The sequence below is a fragment of the Tamandua tetradactyla genome, chromosome 5 (assembly GCF_023851605.1).
Source record: "Tamandua tetradactyla isolate mTamTet1 chromosome 5, mTamTet1.pri, whole genome shotgun sequence".
NCBI classification, from domain to species: domain Eukaryota; kingdom Metazoa; phylum Chordata; class Mammalia; order Pilosa; family Myrmecophagidae; genus Tamandua; species Tamandua tetradactyla.
Genome location: NC_135331.1, coordinates 61,890,713 through 61,906,306, shown reverse-complemented (window position 1 = coordinate 61,906,306; position 15,594 = coordinate 61,890,713).

The following is a 15,594-nucleotide window of genomic DNA, read 5'->3' as shown; positions in this document are numbered from 1 at the left end:
TTTAGTTCATTTATTGTACTATTCAATATTTCTGTTTCCTTCCTAATCCTGCCTAGATGTTCTATCCATTAATGACAAAGGTGTATTAAATTCTCCAGCTATTATTGTAGAGGTGTCTACTTCTCCCTTCAGTGTTGTCAATGTGTTCCTCATGTATTTTGGGGGCAGTCTGGCTCACTGCATAAATATTTATGATTGCTATGTCTTCCTGATGAATGTCCTTTTTTTAATACTTAGCATCCTACTTTGTGTCTTTTAATTGTTTTACATTTGAAGTCTAATTTGTCTGATATTAGTATAGCTAGCTATCCCTACTCTTTTCTGTTTGTTGTTCGTGTGAAATATATTTTTCAGCCTCTCACTTTTAACCTTCTTTTGTCCTTGGACTTAAAATGAGTTTCTTGTTGACAGCATACAGATGGGTTCTGTTTTTTAATACATTCTTCACTCTATGACTTTTGATTGGGGAGTTTAATCCTTTAACATTTAATATTATTATTATAACCACAGTACTAACTACTTTTATCATTCTGTTTTTTCAATTTTGTTGATGCATCTTATTTTTTCTTTCTCTGTTTTTTACCTCCATGTTTGTCATCATTTCTACACTCTTCTCCTGACCTTTCTCTCTTGCTTTTTCTATCTGCCTGCAGTGTTCCCTTTAGCATTTCTTGTAGAGCATGTCTCTTGTTCACAAACTCTCAATATCTGTTTCTCTGAAAATATTTCAAACTCTCTCTCATTTTTGAAGGACAATTTTGCTGTAATAGAATTCTTGCTTGGCAGTTATCTCTTTCAGTATCTTAAATATATCAGACCACCATCTTCCTGCCTCCTTGATTTTACCTGAGAAATCTGCACATAGTGTTATTCTTTTCTTGTATATGATGAATCATTTTTCTCTTGCTGCTTTCAGAATTTTCTCTTTATCTTTGATATTTGACTATCTAATTTGTAAGTGTCTCGGAATAGTTCTATTCAGATTTATTCTGTTTTGGGTACACTGCACTTCTCGGATATGCGATTTTATGTTTTTCATAAGAGATGGGAAATTTTCAGTGATTATTTCATCCATAATTTTTTCTCTCTTTTCCCTTCTCTTCTCCTTCTGGGACACATTGGCATGTATATTCATATGCTTCATGTTGTCATTTAATTCCCTGTGACTTGCTCATATTTTTCCATTCTTATTCCTGTTCTTTCATGTGTAGGATTTCAGATGTCCTGTCCTCTTGTTCACTAATTCTTTCTTCTGCCTGTTCAAATCTGCTGTTGTAGGTCTCCATTGTCTTTTGCATCTCTTCTAATGTGACTTTCAGGCCCATAAGTTCTGCAACTTGCTTTTTCCAAATTTCAAGTTCTTCTTAACAGTCATTTAGTGCCTTCTTTATATTCTTTATCTTTTTTGCCACATCTTCCTCAGGTAGTTAATTTGATTTTTTATTTGATTTTGCATGTCTGTTCAAACATCCTTAATTAGTTATTTCAACTCCTGTATCTCATTTGAAATGTTAGCTTTATTTGGCCATATCTTTGTTTTTCCTAGAATGATTCCTAAGTTATTGCTGGTGTCTAGTCATCTGATTTCCTTGATTAGTTCATTCTGGAGGTTGTTTTTGCTCTTTTACTTGGGGCTTTCTTTGTTCTCTTTGGCATTCAGTTCAACTTATTCTAGCTTCTGTTTAACTGATCAAAATTATTCAGCTCTTGTTTTTCTGGTTCTTGCCCTGCCTATACGGAACTTGTGTTTTGAGGAGGGTCTTCTAAGGTATGAGTGAGTCCATTTAGATTTTTTTCTGAGCAGACGGCCCAGGTTTTAGGAAGAGGGTGTAATCAGTATTAAGTCTCCCCAAGGTGAAACCGCTTGACTTTGTGCTTCTCCTTTCCTGCCTAGCAGGTGGTATTTGTCAGCCACAGCTCCCCAACAGTGTAAAGTGATGCAGTACCTTTAATTCTCAGCAGCCCCTGTCCCTGCTGGGATCATGGTTGAGCCACAAACTGAGGTAGAAAGCAGGCTTATGTTGCTTCTGTTTTCCAGTTCCTGAGACCTGAATTCCTGAAGGAGGGCTACCACTTGAGCTGGGAAAATACACCCATTAGGGAATTATTTCCTTCACTTGACTCCTTACTGTGTGCCTTAGACTTATCTTAACTCTGCCATTGCCTGGGTCAGTCTGACAATTGAAAATGCCCAAGTCTTTCTCTAATGAGCTACTTAGAATAGTTTTTAAAAAGAAGAAAAAAATAACAACAGCAGATTTGAAAAAGCAGAAGAAAGAATTAGTGAACTAGAGGGCAGGATATCTGAAATCTCTACACATGAAACAACAGACAGGACTAAGAATGGAAAAATATGAGCAAGTCACAAGGAATTGAATGACAACATGAAACATATGAATATATATGCCAATGTGTCCCAGAAGGAGAAGAGAAGGGAAAAGAGAGAAAGAATTATGGATGAAATAATCACCATTTTTAGAGCCAGTCCCTTACATTCATCAGTCAAGAGATGAAGTTCACCAGACTCTATGTGCCCCCATTTTTCAGTTCTCTGAGCTCGGCCATCTCAAGCATCTTCTGTCTTTACTCATTTTTATATTATTTCATTAAAAAAAAATTTTGTCTTTTAGCCTCACCTCTCTGCCATGATTAAAACCAGAATTGAAGCTTGGCTGAGCTACCTTCCCTGGCTTCTATTAGAAAGTACATGAAGATATGTTCTTTAGGGAATTATCTCCTTCACCTGATTAGTTACTTTGTCTCTCAGCTATACGTTAATTCTGCCTTTGCTTTGTTCAGTGGTGAGGCCTAAGAGTTCTGTCAGTTCTACCTAATGGGCTGTTAGGAAGTTTAAGAAAATAGCAAAGAGAAAAAAGTTCCTTTTAAAGCTGAATCCCAGACCTCCTGGGCTTGTCAATCATGAGCCCGACTTGTTACCAGACTCTCTTTGTGTCTCTTTTTCCTTGGGACCCAGCCATTTTCCAGGATGTTGAGCTTTACCAACTGAAAAAAAAAAGGCCTTTTTTTTTCAGGCCTGCCCCCTTTCTGCTGGAGTGAAGGCTCTGGGTTCCTTTTGTGATTTGTTTGTGCTTGCAGCTTGTATTCAGCAGCCCAAATGTGTTCATTAATTCCACAGTTGGAGCTTGGTTTGATACTAAAAGAGAGGACTTCCCTTTCCCTCAGCAACCAGCCAGCCATGTCAGTGGGGGAGGGGAGCCAGCCTCCATGGCTTGAGAGACTTACAGTTCTGTGCTGGATCTAGACTGTTACACCCATCCCAGACTGTTGTACACCCATCCCAGACTGCTGTACAATGTGTGTCTAGTCACTGAAGTCCCACAAACAGATGTTCCATAAAGTTCCTGGCTATAGCTGCCCTTGAGGACTAACTAAATCCCATACCTCACTAAGCTGCCATCTTGCCACACTCTCCCACATAGCACATTTTTGAGGCACACAAATGAAAGCAACCAGAGATATTCCCTGTACATTCTAATAATTTCTTTTTGTTCTCCCCGAAAAGATCAACAATTTGTTTTATAGATTCTGTGGCCTCATGTATTAGTCCTAGAAAATCATCTACTAACAAGACTAATGACTCCACCTAGGAATGGGAAAACTGCAGACACTTCAGTTTAAATCGAATATTTCTGAGCCTAATTAGAGAGCTGTACTAACTAACATACACATCAGAGTTCCAGGTAGATGTATCCCTACTTCTGCAGAAAAGTTTGTAAGCCTAGAGCATCCAGCTACAATGAATAAGCCCTGGTAGTTCTGTATTGTAAAGTGCACACCCAAGGCACTTAAGCTTGCATTTCCTTATGTTTTTAAAGTTCCATAATAAATAAGCTAGACTGGACTGGAGATAAGGTCAAATGAGCTACTTTCATTTGGTTTTTGCCTGTGTTGCTATGTGTAACTCAATTCAGTGGTTTTAAACCAGTTATTTTGGCCTCTGGGGACCATGGGCAATTGGGAGAGACATTTTGGTTGTTTCAATCATGGTGCTGGGAAGGGGGAGTTGCCATCTAGTGAGAAGGAGCGAGGGATGCTGCTAAACATCCCATAATGCACAGGACAGTCCTCCAGAGCAAAGAATTATCTGTTCTAAAATATCAGCAGTGCCAAGGTTAAGAAATCCTGCTGGAAGGCATTCAATCATTAAGGAAAGGACAGAGTTATTCCACTCCTTCTCTGGCAACTATTGAAATAGCCGAAAGATTTCTGTAAACATGGCACTATTCATAAACATAGCCACAACTAATTTTGTTTCTTTCTGTTTCTTATGCTACAGACTTCCCAAGTTTATACACCATTTACAAAGTTCTGAACATCAATAGCTGAAGGGAAAATGATTAAAATTGCAGAAATATGCAATAACGTGCTGATGTCTGACGGCTCATAAAGTGTAAGTTTATGTACATCTACATACATCACATATATTAACAGATATAATTAATACATATAATATAATTAATTTATATATAATATAATTAATTTATATGTCCTTTCTTTTATACATTATAGATTATATGAAATCTTTAACATCAGATAATACTGGCATCAGATAATAAAACTACTTATTTTCCCAATAGTGTTTTCTTGTAAATTTTCTGTTGAAATGCAGCTCAAATACTTTGAGTCAAGAAATATTTATTGTGCTTAACACAGGCACTGTTGTATAGGTCATTTGATACTTCTAAACAAAGCTGACCTCTTAGAATTAAGATTAATCCACCTGTTAACACCACTTTGGAATTTATTTTTTTTTAAATCTTCTTTTGGAAAAATAAAAAGAATAATTTAATTCCATAACTCATCAGCTACTAGCGCTACACAATGGACATCAGAAGAGCCTATTTATACATAGATTTGTTTTCTCTTTGTTAGTAAATGGTACTTTAGAAGACTAACTAATCAGCTAGTTCAATAAGTTCTATTTCTTTATTTAAACAAAAAAAAGATCAATATTGCAAAAAAATCTTGTAATGGTTCAGGTTATTCATGTACTAAACGGGATTGTAAGGTTAGTTGTTACTTAGTAGTCTAATTAAATTACAGACACCCTGAAGACAGAAAGCCAGTCTCAGATTTAAGGAGGCATTTGACTCTTTCCCAGAATTTGAATTGGTTCTGGATAATTCTACTACATGTCATGATATGTGATTTAAATACTAACTCCCGCTATAGCTGTCATTAGTAACTGTCCTCTGAAATATTCAGTGCCCGCATAAGATGACAAGTAAATTTTTAAAGAATAAATTCTCCTTTGGGACCTCAAACATCAACTGAGTCATTACTATGTCACCTTCTTTTGGGTTAACAGTCCGTACATTCTTGATTTTGGTGTTCTGTTTGAAATTCTTTGTTCAACTTAGAAAATACAGTCTACCCAACGTCAGAAAGAGCCTTCGGTTGAAGGAAAAGCACGCTAAACAGAAGATACTCTCATGGGCAGTCAGGTAAAACATCAAGTCCTGAGAGAGTACCAATGAAAGAAAGCTCAAGCTCTCAGAAATTTACGGAAGGAATGTCAAAGGGCATGTTGTCTGGAGCTGCTGCAAGCCTTTGTCAGGTTCTGGTAGATGTCAGCTAGTAGATCTAGGCCTCTTTTGAGTGCCAGCAGAAAGATATTTTATATGTCTATAAGAAAGACGTCTTGTGTCCACTGAAAGCCAGTAATGGATCTGAATGAGAAAAAATATACGAAGCATGATCCAGACTTCGTGGATTCAGAAATCAGTTCTACCATTCTCTAGCTCTATCTAGGGAAACAAATATCATTAACTCTCTGTACCTAGTTTCTTTATCTGTAAAATCACGAAATGACAATGCATCTACTTCATAAGTCTGTGGGAAGATTGAATAAGTTAATATAGGTAGCTACAGCATTCTGCGTGTTAGCTATTTTTATGGTAAAAATTTTAGCCTCAAATTCTAGCATCTAAAATTAGAGAATAAAATATGCTTTAATTTTCACAAATATGCTCATATTTCAGGTGAGTATAGTCAACAAAAGGATTCTAGTTAGTCCCTTTAATCAAGGAATATTTTGTTGAGTTATTATTCTTGATAGGTGTTTTTCTCTACTGAAAATGAGCTAGTATTCAGGCTTAATCATACCTCCTGTAAGGGTGGCCAAAATTAAAGTAGATAAGAATTTTAAAAGTAAAGACACATTCGATGTGAAGGTAATCTCTAAATCATAGTAATTCAAGTATAAAGACCCTGCTCTTTGGATACAATGGGGAAAATAAAAGGATTACAATGTTCAATGCATTCATGGATATCATTCAGAATGGTTAAGGAGGAGATTCTACATAGGCTTAAGAAGAATTTACAAATCATAAACAATAGCCCAACGAAATTATAGGCACTGGGTTATATAATTGTGTTTTTGGATTTTTTAAGAATAATTGCTCTGAAAGAAATGATAATTCTCTAACTAAAAAAATATTTATTACTCCTATTAGAGACAAAATCTTAGCACAGCTGGATTATTTTAAAAGAGCAGGGTTATTACCATGTGTTGAAATTATTAGTGAATATTAGACCCTGCAATAGAATAGTAAGGATACTATACTCATACAGCTTAAATCCAGCACCATGTGCTATATGCTTTAGCAAATATAAATTCTTGAAGTTTGCTGGGAGGAAAATAAACTCAAAGCCAAACATGTCAAATATTTCACAAGTTTTCAATGAGAGGAATGTGACTTTCAGAGATTTGAATCAGAGCTGGAGTGCATGTCTGAGTTTCACTTCCTTATATTTATATGGCTATAGGTTAGTCAATTTATGCCACTAAGCCTATTTCAAATATAAAGTACATAATAATTCCTAACTTTAGCTCACATTTTTAAGATCAGATGAAAACATGTTTAAAGGTCTTTGTAAACATTAAATTATCATAAAATATAAGTAATAACAATTACTATTATTATCATGTTTCTTAATAAACCATATAACTTAGCTTAGTCTATTTTAAATGAAGCATAGTAATTTCAAAACATTTTGATGATAATTTTTAAATATTTGCATCCAAGGGAGACTAATCTGAATGACCTTATACAACTCACATTTTGGAATAATTTAAGTTAAATGAGAAAAAATCTCTTGGAAAATTTGAAAATTCTAAATATTTCAAGTTTTAAAAATTCAAACTTTAGACATTTTAGTGAAGAACAACTAACTGAGGAATAATAACAACCTGAAAATTAAGGTTTCTTAAGGATAGGGACCATTTTTTAAAAGAAGGACTACAGTCCTCTGAGATTAACATTTAAATTATATGAATCCTCCAGTTATCTAAGTATTATCCAGTGATTTTGATAAGATTAATTTAACATCCTTTCATATGATTATTTCCCCGGAAAGGGCAATCAACAAAAAACATGCCTCAAAGCTCACTTAGAAATTAAGACCAAGAGAGGAACATTCTGAAAGCAGAAAATCAGAAGTAAGACTAATTCACTGATAATTGTGAGGTGAAACAGACAAGGTTGTGTACACAGAGGTTTCCAAAGTAACCTAAAAAAATGAGAAATAACTTAGGCAATAAAATCTAGTCATGGTCTTCCTTCTTCAAATATCTCCTCTTTTATGACCTTTTAAAATCTGCATATCTATAAGTTTTATATGCATACCTGAGTTCTTTTCAAATGAATCATTTTCATTGTTGCATACAAAAAGAAAATATTTTTACTTTGCTACTCTTAAATTGAATAATGCTCTCTTTCTCAGTGGAGTGGATATGCCATTCAGTTCCCTTGCTCTGTTCTTTCAGTGCCCTTCTCTGTGGCCAGGGTCTCTGTGGAATGGACAGTGAGCTGTAAGTCTCCATCCACAGCTCAGTTGATGTGAAAGGGGCAGATTCTGATTTGCACTTGACCAATCTGTTTTTCTTGCTATGGATTTGAATTTGTATGGAGGATACATGAATTCTTCTGAGTCTGTGTTGGCACTGGATTTGGAAGGACCTGGACAGAAAGGCAAAGAAAGAAAATAAAAGACAGAAAAAAAAATATATATATATATGTATGTATATATATATATATCATGCTCAACTCAGCATAGCAAGGAGAAAAATCTCGGTAGTTTCTAGGAAGAGAACCATTGTCCTAGTAGATTCCAGTTCTGTGTAAGTCCCTGCAACACCTTCTGCTCTTGGTTTCATTAAACTGTACCTTTCACTTATATTGAATTCCACTTTTCTGCTTAAGCCAGTCTGAACACACTTTGATTGATTTCAACAAAATGACTTGCCCCAGGAATAAAAAGTCACTGACTTGCGCAATTTGTAGTTACTCAATAGAAGAAACCGATGCTCTTCAGTAACTAAGAGGCATACTCACAGCTTAAAGTATTTGTCAGTGACAAGGCTGGATTAGGAGTCAGTTATCCCATTGCTACTTCCTTCTTTTCAAGGAGTTCATTCTATATGCTTTCATGTTTTCCCAGTTAGGTTTCTCTATTACCTTTGCCCTGTCCCCTCACTGGTTCTCATACAGCTTAAATCCAGCACCATGTGCTATATGCTTTAGCAAATATAAAGTCTTGCAGTTTGGTGGGAGGAAAATAAACTCAAAGCCAAACATGTCAAATATTTCACAAGTTTTCAATGAGAGGATTGTGGCTTTCAGAGCACTTTTTTTCCTAATATAGGGATTTTAATTGACTATAGGCAATAGAACCTTTCAGCATGATGAAGTATTGCATTCTTAACATTACTTATAGGCAAGAGGAACTCTTTGAAATGTAAGAATTACATACCATATGTAGTTTAGTAAGAGATAAGGATTTGCTCATTCATTCATGAACAATTCTTACCAATTTTCTTACAGGAGAAGACTACAGATTCATGGTATAAGGGATAAAATCCAAACAACTAGCATTTTTAGCACCTTACAATTATAAGCAAAGGCTTCGAAAAACCCAGCTGTGAATTTCTTTTAATTAGCTCGCTACTCAGTGTAACATGTATTGCAAGCATTCCTTCTTGAATAACATCCTTGAATAATGCAGCTGGGAGTATAGTCAGTTGAGCATTGATGCAGCTGGGTAGCTGAAAAGATGAAAATCAAATATGAATTGTGATGAAGTAATTTCATTTCGATCTTTTCATATTTCTTCCCCTTGAATTAAAAAAAAAAGAAACCTCAAGTTCAGCTGGTTCGCTGCCTACTCCATGCCAATCCACATTTCCAGATAATAAAACTATTTTTCCCAAAATGAATACTAAACACAAAATTCTATTTTCTTACCTAATGGTGAGAATATTTTGTTTTTATGTCTGGAGTCTATAGTAATTTGTTCTGATAATGTAATAACTGACCTGCTTTGTGAAGTGAGGTGAACATATTATTATTACTAATATAGTTAAATGTGGCTGTAAATACTCATTATGTGAATTGTTATCTTGTCCAAAAACATTCATTCATTCATGGTGTGTATATATAATTCTTTATTTATACTGTGAAATAATCATAGTGATTATCCCAGGATAATCTTTTCATTGTAAAATAATATCAGGAAGTTTTCAAAACCATTTTTTCACCACATATGCATAATAAAATGAATGCCCACAGGAATTGAGTCAAGCAATAATATCATAATTTCAAACAATAAACCCATGAAATTCCATAAGTATAATGGAAATATCTCCTTGTTCTAATTATATATATATGAGAGTATATTTTAATTATAGTACAGATTTCATTTTAGCTCTCTGTTATTTCATGTTAAGAGAATATGTAAAAATATAGAACTTTGTAATTTTAGAGCAAAAGGCTAGTTTTCATTAATTAATTAATTCATTACTTATCCAATAAATATCTATTGAGTGCCAGGTGGTATATACTAGACATTGAAAGTAGAAAAATGAATAAAACAAGTCTAGGCTTTCAAGCTCATGGTTTGTAGAGAAAGAGAAACCATCTTATAAACAAAAAGAGTATACACACCAATCAGATAGGTTGAAATTAAAAAAATAGTGCCAATAACAAATGCTGGAAAAGATTTGGAAAAACTAGATCACTCATACATTGCTTGTAAGAGTGCAAAATGCAACAGCCACTGTGGAAAATAATTTGTCACTTTCTTATAAAACTAAACATGCAACTACCATTCAAACCAATAATCGCACCCTTGTGAATTTACCCCAGAGAAATGAAAACTCGCGTTCACTCAAAAATCTATACATGAATGTTTATAGCAGTTTTATTTGTAATTGCCCCAAACTAGAGACAGCCCAGAAGTCCTTTAAAAGCTGCATCATTCAACATATTGTAGTACTAAATATCATGAATACTTTCAGCATTATAAAGGAACAAACTATTGATACAATACATCAACTTGCGTGAATCTAGAGGGAATTATGCTGAAGGAGAAAAGCCAATTCCCAAATGTTACATACTGGGTTATTTCATTTATAAAACATTTTATCATATCAAAATTTTAGAAACAGATGATGAATTGGCAATTTCCTGGGCTTAGGGGCCAGGAAGGAGGGTGGTTATTAAATGGCAACATTAGGGATCCGGTGGTGGTGGAACTGTTCCAGTATCTTAACTGTGATGTTACCTTGAAAGTGAACATGTGACACAATTGTATAGAGCAAAATACATCCACACACACTTAATGAGTACAAGTAAAAGTGGTGAAATCCCAATAATTTCAGTGAATCACATCCCTATAATTTCAGTGAATCCTATTTCTGTCAATATCCTGGTTGTAATATTGTACTATAATTTTGCAAAATGTCGTCTTTGGGGGAACTGGGTGTACTGTGCCTGGGCTCCCTCTGTATTATTTCTGACAGTTCCACATTAATAACAATTATCTCAATACTTTTTTCAATGAAAAAAAGTACAGTGAAATTTGAATTGTTTACATAGAAGTTTGCATGGAATGTAGGAGAACCACAAAGGAGAGCCTAGACACTGTGCTTTTTTTCCCCATTGATTGATTCATTCATTCATTTGTTCAGTTGAGCATTTATTTATGAAGCACATAATATGTAACTCACATGGAGAATATAACAGTGAACAAAACATAAAAACTTTCCCGGTCTCCTGTTGCTTCTTTTTTTTTGTGGGGACATGTAAATTTAAACAAAAATGGGGTAAAATATATATTATATTAGATTATGAAAACTAATATGAATAAAAATAAAGCAGAAAACGGGGAAGAGAAAACTAGTCAGGGGGCTGGGATAGGATGGAGTGGGATGGAGTAGGAGATGGATCATGCAGTACCTTGTGGAACATAGTAAATGCTTTTTTGACTTCTATTCTGAGTCACAAGAAAAGTCTTGGAGGATTTTGATTAGAGGAATATCATTGTTTATTTCTTCACTCTGTTGAAGTATAATATAATTACATAAAAGTGCTGCACATTTCATATGTGTAAATCCGGATGAATTTTTGCTGAACATATCATGCACTCAGCACCTAGAAAAGAAACAAAACCCTTGTATCCCTAAAGCCCACCTCATTCTCCCTTTTGGTCTCAGCAAATCTAATAGGGAAATGTATGGGCAAATATAAATAAAATTTCTTATCTGGACGCTATATTGCAGATATGGAGCCAAAGATCTGTTTTTGAACCAAGGCTCCTTCTCTGGTTATTGTATTATATATGGTTTCACATTTACTATATGAAATTGATAAGTTCACTGGATAGAATGCAAGTTGTAGGAAATAATCTACTAGAAGCACCAATATATTAAAGTTATCAGGTACCATCATATTAAAGTTGTTAGGCCAAATAGAAAGCTTGATTTAACAGCTCAAGTCTATTATTTTTAATGAGTTTTATCATTTGAAAGTTATACTGAGATATTCTAAATTCTCTATTTAATTTTTACACTCTTGATAATTTAGTATTAATTTATTTGTCATTAAAAATTTTCAGCAAATTTAATTTTAAAGTATGACTTTCAGTAAATGTTATTGCAGTCTACATATTTTGAATAATATGGTTGCTTTAAAATATGCTAATTATATGTGACTAAAATTTTTGTAAAACCGTATGATATTTTCCTAAATGATGAGAAATTATTCACAATATCTCCAGAAGAACATGTGATTTTTCAAATAAAATATGCCACTTTAATGTTTCCATCATTTAAAAAAAATTTGTTTCCTACCTTGAGAAGTTTGGTTTCCCATTACAAGGATAATGAAAAAAATCTGTTACAATCTACTTTATAAAATTCAATAAATCATTAAGTTTACTTAAGTGATTTCAACTTCATTCATATACAATTTCTTTCTGTTATTCTCTTCTGCAATTGGTATTTTTTTCACAATTTTTTTCTAGAACAACATAATAGCCATGTTTTACCCATGATTATGCCTTACCAAAACTTTCTCCTGTCTTATCTAACTCTAATAATGTGATTATTTATGTTAGGATTTCATTTAAGCTGAAAATAACAGTGTAACAAACAGCCCACAATGTTTATCGCAATTAACTTTGGGATGATATTTTGCCATCATCTTTAAATATGGATGTTTCAATAGTCCTAGAATTTAAGTAAATGAGTCAACGACACATTTAGGATCACGGATAAATATTAAGTTGTCAAATTTGCCTAGTGAATTTTTTCATTCTACAGAACTTTTCAAATTAGATTTGTTATATTTTCCTTTTTTTAAATTGAGAAACCACACTTAATGGTGTCAGCAACAATTTAAAACATAGTCCATTGAAGCACAGGGGCTTTAGTGGCACAGAGTAACTGAATATTTCAGCACACAATTATAAAAATTAACAACTATGTTTGGAAGTAGGTGAATCATAAGATATAAATATGTTGTTCCATGGGGACAATTAATGATAATTGGGCCTTGACTGTCTTAATGCAAATATGCCTTCTCGTAATTTCATCACCTATGTGAAATAAAATTAACCAAACACCTTATGTCAGCCTGCTTTCTCATGAATTATTAAGGACAAAGAGATTAGTTATACATGTAAAACATTTTCACAATTTACTTATCCACTTGATTCACTTTCTCATGATAATTCTGTATATAAGGTTAAAGGAAAATGAATAGTTTATTTCCCATTTAAAACAGCAATAATTTTATTTCCATAAATTATATCAATTTTAGAACTGTTTACTCTTGAGGAATGAATTTAAGTGGAAACTTAGAGATTTAAAATAATTCCAAAATTAGATTCATTCTCTTTCAATATAGTGATACAGTGACAATGATTTTCATCAACTGCATTTGATAAAGATATATTCAAGTAGTTTAAAACAATGTTAACCACAAAATTTAAGCTCATGCTTAAATAGTGATGGAATTTATTTTCAATTTGAGAGTATATTTGTTAAAAACCTAAACTATTTTTTATAGTCATGATGTTGAGATAACAGGATTATTTATGTCAGGGCAGACCACTTTACTCTGTGAAAATAAATTTTGCACTGGGAGAGGTAAGTTACATATATGGATGTGAACAGTTTTTTCAAATATTAAAGAAAAACTCCCAAGCAAAGTATCAACTCAGTCATACCATTCTGGATAGTCTTAGAATTGTAGCCACATAAAAAGCCTCTTTTGATGGGAATTTCTGAGACTAAACAAGGAATTGACAATGTGGGGTTGTTTACATTTAGGTCACCATTTTGTTTGCATTATGACTCCATCATTCTGGTGGCAGAGAGAGCCTGCTTACTCAAATGCAGCCCATATATTGGTCTGGAGCCCACAGTCTAGACAGCAATCTAAGAGATGGTCTTTGGGAAGACCATTCAGTAGGATTTCCACAAAGGGGCTACAAACTCAATGCCTATAAGTGATATGAGTGTATCAAGCAAGAATAAAGAAACAAAAGGGAATGATCAGCAGCTCTTCACAAAGACCTTTGCTAATGTGTTCATATCCCATTTTGAGGGTCTACCCTATCCTCTTCCAATGACCTTCTCCAAAAGAGAGGGAAAAAAATCTAACGGGTTAAGAGAATGTGCCCATTTGGAGTTATCACCTCCTTCTATACCGTATTTCAAGTATCTAGGACTCTAATTTCCTTCTCAAACTATCCCACGCCCATTTTTAGTCCCATGCTGTTAGACTGTGGACAATTATACTAGTACAGCAGTAAGGACACTTGTTTTGAGCTTGGACTAGCTTTGTTCTTATGTAGTGCATAAGGCCTGGGAAAATGGCCCACAGAGCAGTAGGGAAGAGAAGGGAGGGAGGGGCTAACCTTCCATTTCTACCATTGCCAGGGGCTTGGATTGGGCTTGGTGTTAAAAGCTATGGCCAACTAGAAAGCACATGCCGTTGGACAGTACATCGCTGGAGTAAATGCTCTCAAATTAATTTTTTAAGCACCCTTGGGCTAAATACACATTTATGTGATGATTATCAATTTTTTTGAAAAGTACTTCAATATAGGCAGTGCAAAATGGAATGTGGTGTGTGTGTTAGGTTAAATTATACCTGGTGAATTCGTTTTCTCACATCAGTCGCGTACCCTCTAATGTAGTCAGTTACACTAGAGGGTAGCCGTCTGAAAAAGGCCTCTTTTCAAAATGACTACTTTAAGTGCTTCAAGCTCCCCATCTACAGTTGAAGTTTTGTTAATTAGCAAAACATTGGTGAAATTTTCTTGTGTAGGTAGTACTATCCAGGTTTATCAGTTTGGCTAAAATATTTCCAGGGATGCTCCTTGTAAGAAATGCTACTTATGATAATCCCTGCATCTGCTTAGCTTCAACTCTATTTCCAGCAGCCACTGCAGGGAAGGTTCCCTGAAGTTCCATGCCATTTAAAATTACCTGTCAAAACTGGTAAGCCCTTTATTGTGTTTAAGAAGGAATATGAAGGTGCAAGGATAGTTCAGTGGTAGAATTCTAGCTTGCCACACATGAGAGTTCAGTTCCTGACCCATGCTCTTCCTAAAACAAAGAAAGAAAGGAAAAGCAAACAAAAATTCAACAAATGGTGCTGCAATAAAGGGGCACTCACATGGGAAAAGCATGAAATGTGACCCCCATCATACAGCATACAAAAAAAAAAAGAAGGAAGATGGGCAAAGTATATCATACATCAATATTTATAGGCATATTTATAGTCTCACGGTAGTCCGTGAGAAACTGCTTCCTGTTAGGTGTTAAGTTTCTCTGTGCTCCAATAGTTAAAAAAATATATTGGTTAAATTAAAGTTAAATAAGTTAATTTATTATAGGACAACAAAGGACTTTAATATACCAAATAATAGTGTTCAATAAAGAGACTTTATCAAGTGTGTATATTTGTATTACTCACACTCAGACCAGCACATATCTGCACAGACACAGAAAAAAAGCTATAGCAAGGTTTTAACAGTATTTGTATCTGGCAAGCTATATTTGGTTTCTAGTCTATAAATTACCAAAAAGAGCATATGCTACGCTTATAAATCAAGAAAAAAAAACAATGTATTTTTATCTCCCCGTAGTCATGGTTTTGTAGTTTTTTATCTTTAATGTCAAGGAAACACAATGTTCACTTATGTTAGAATAGTTGATTATCATGATCTCTATCAGCTGCAGAAGGATTTTGTTAAGCGCCCCAGTAAATTAAGTAGGATTTT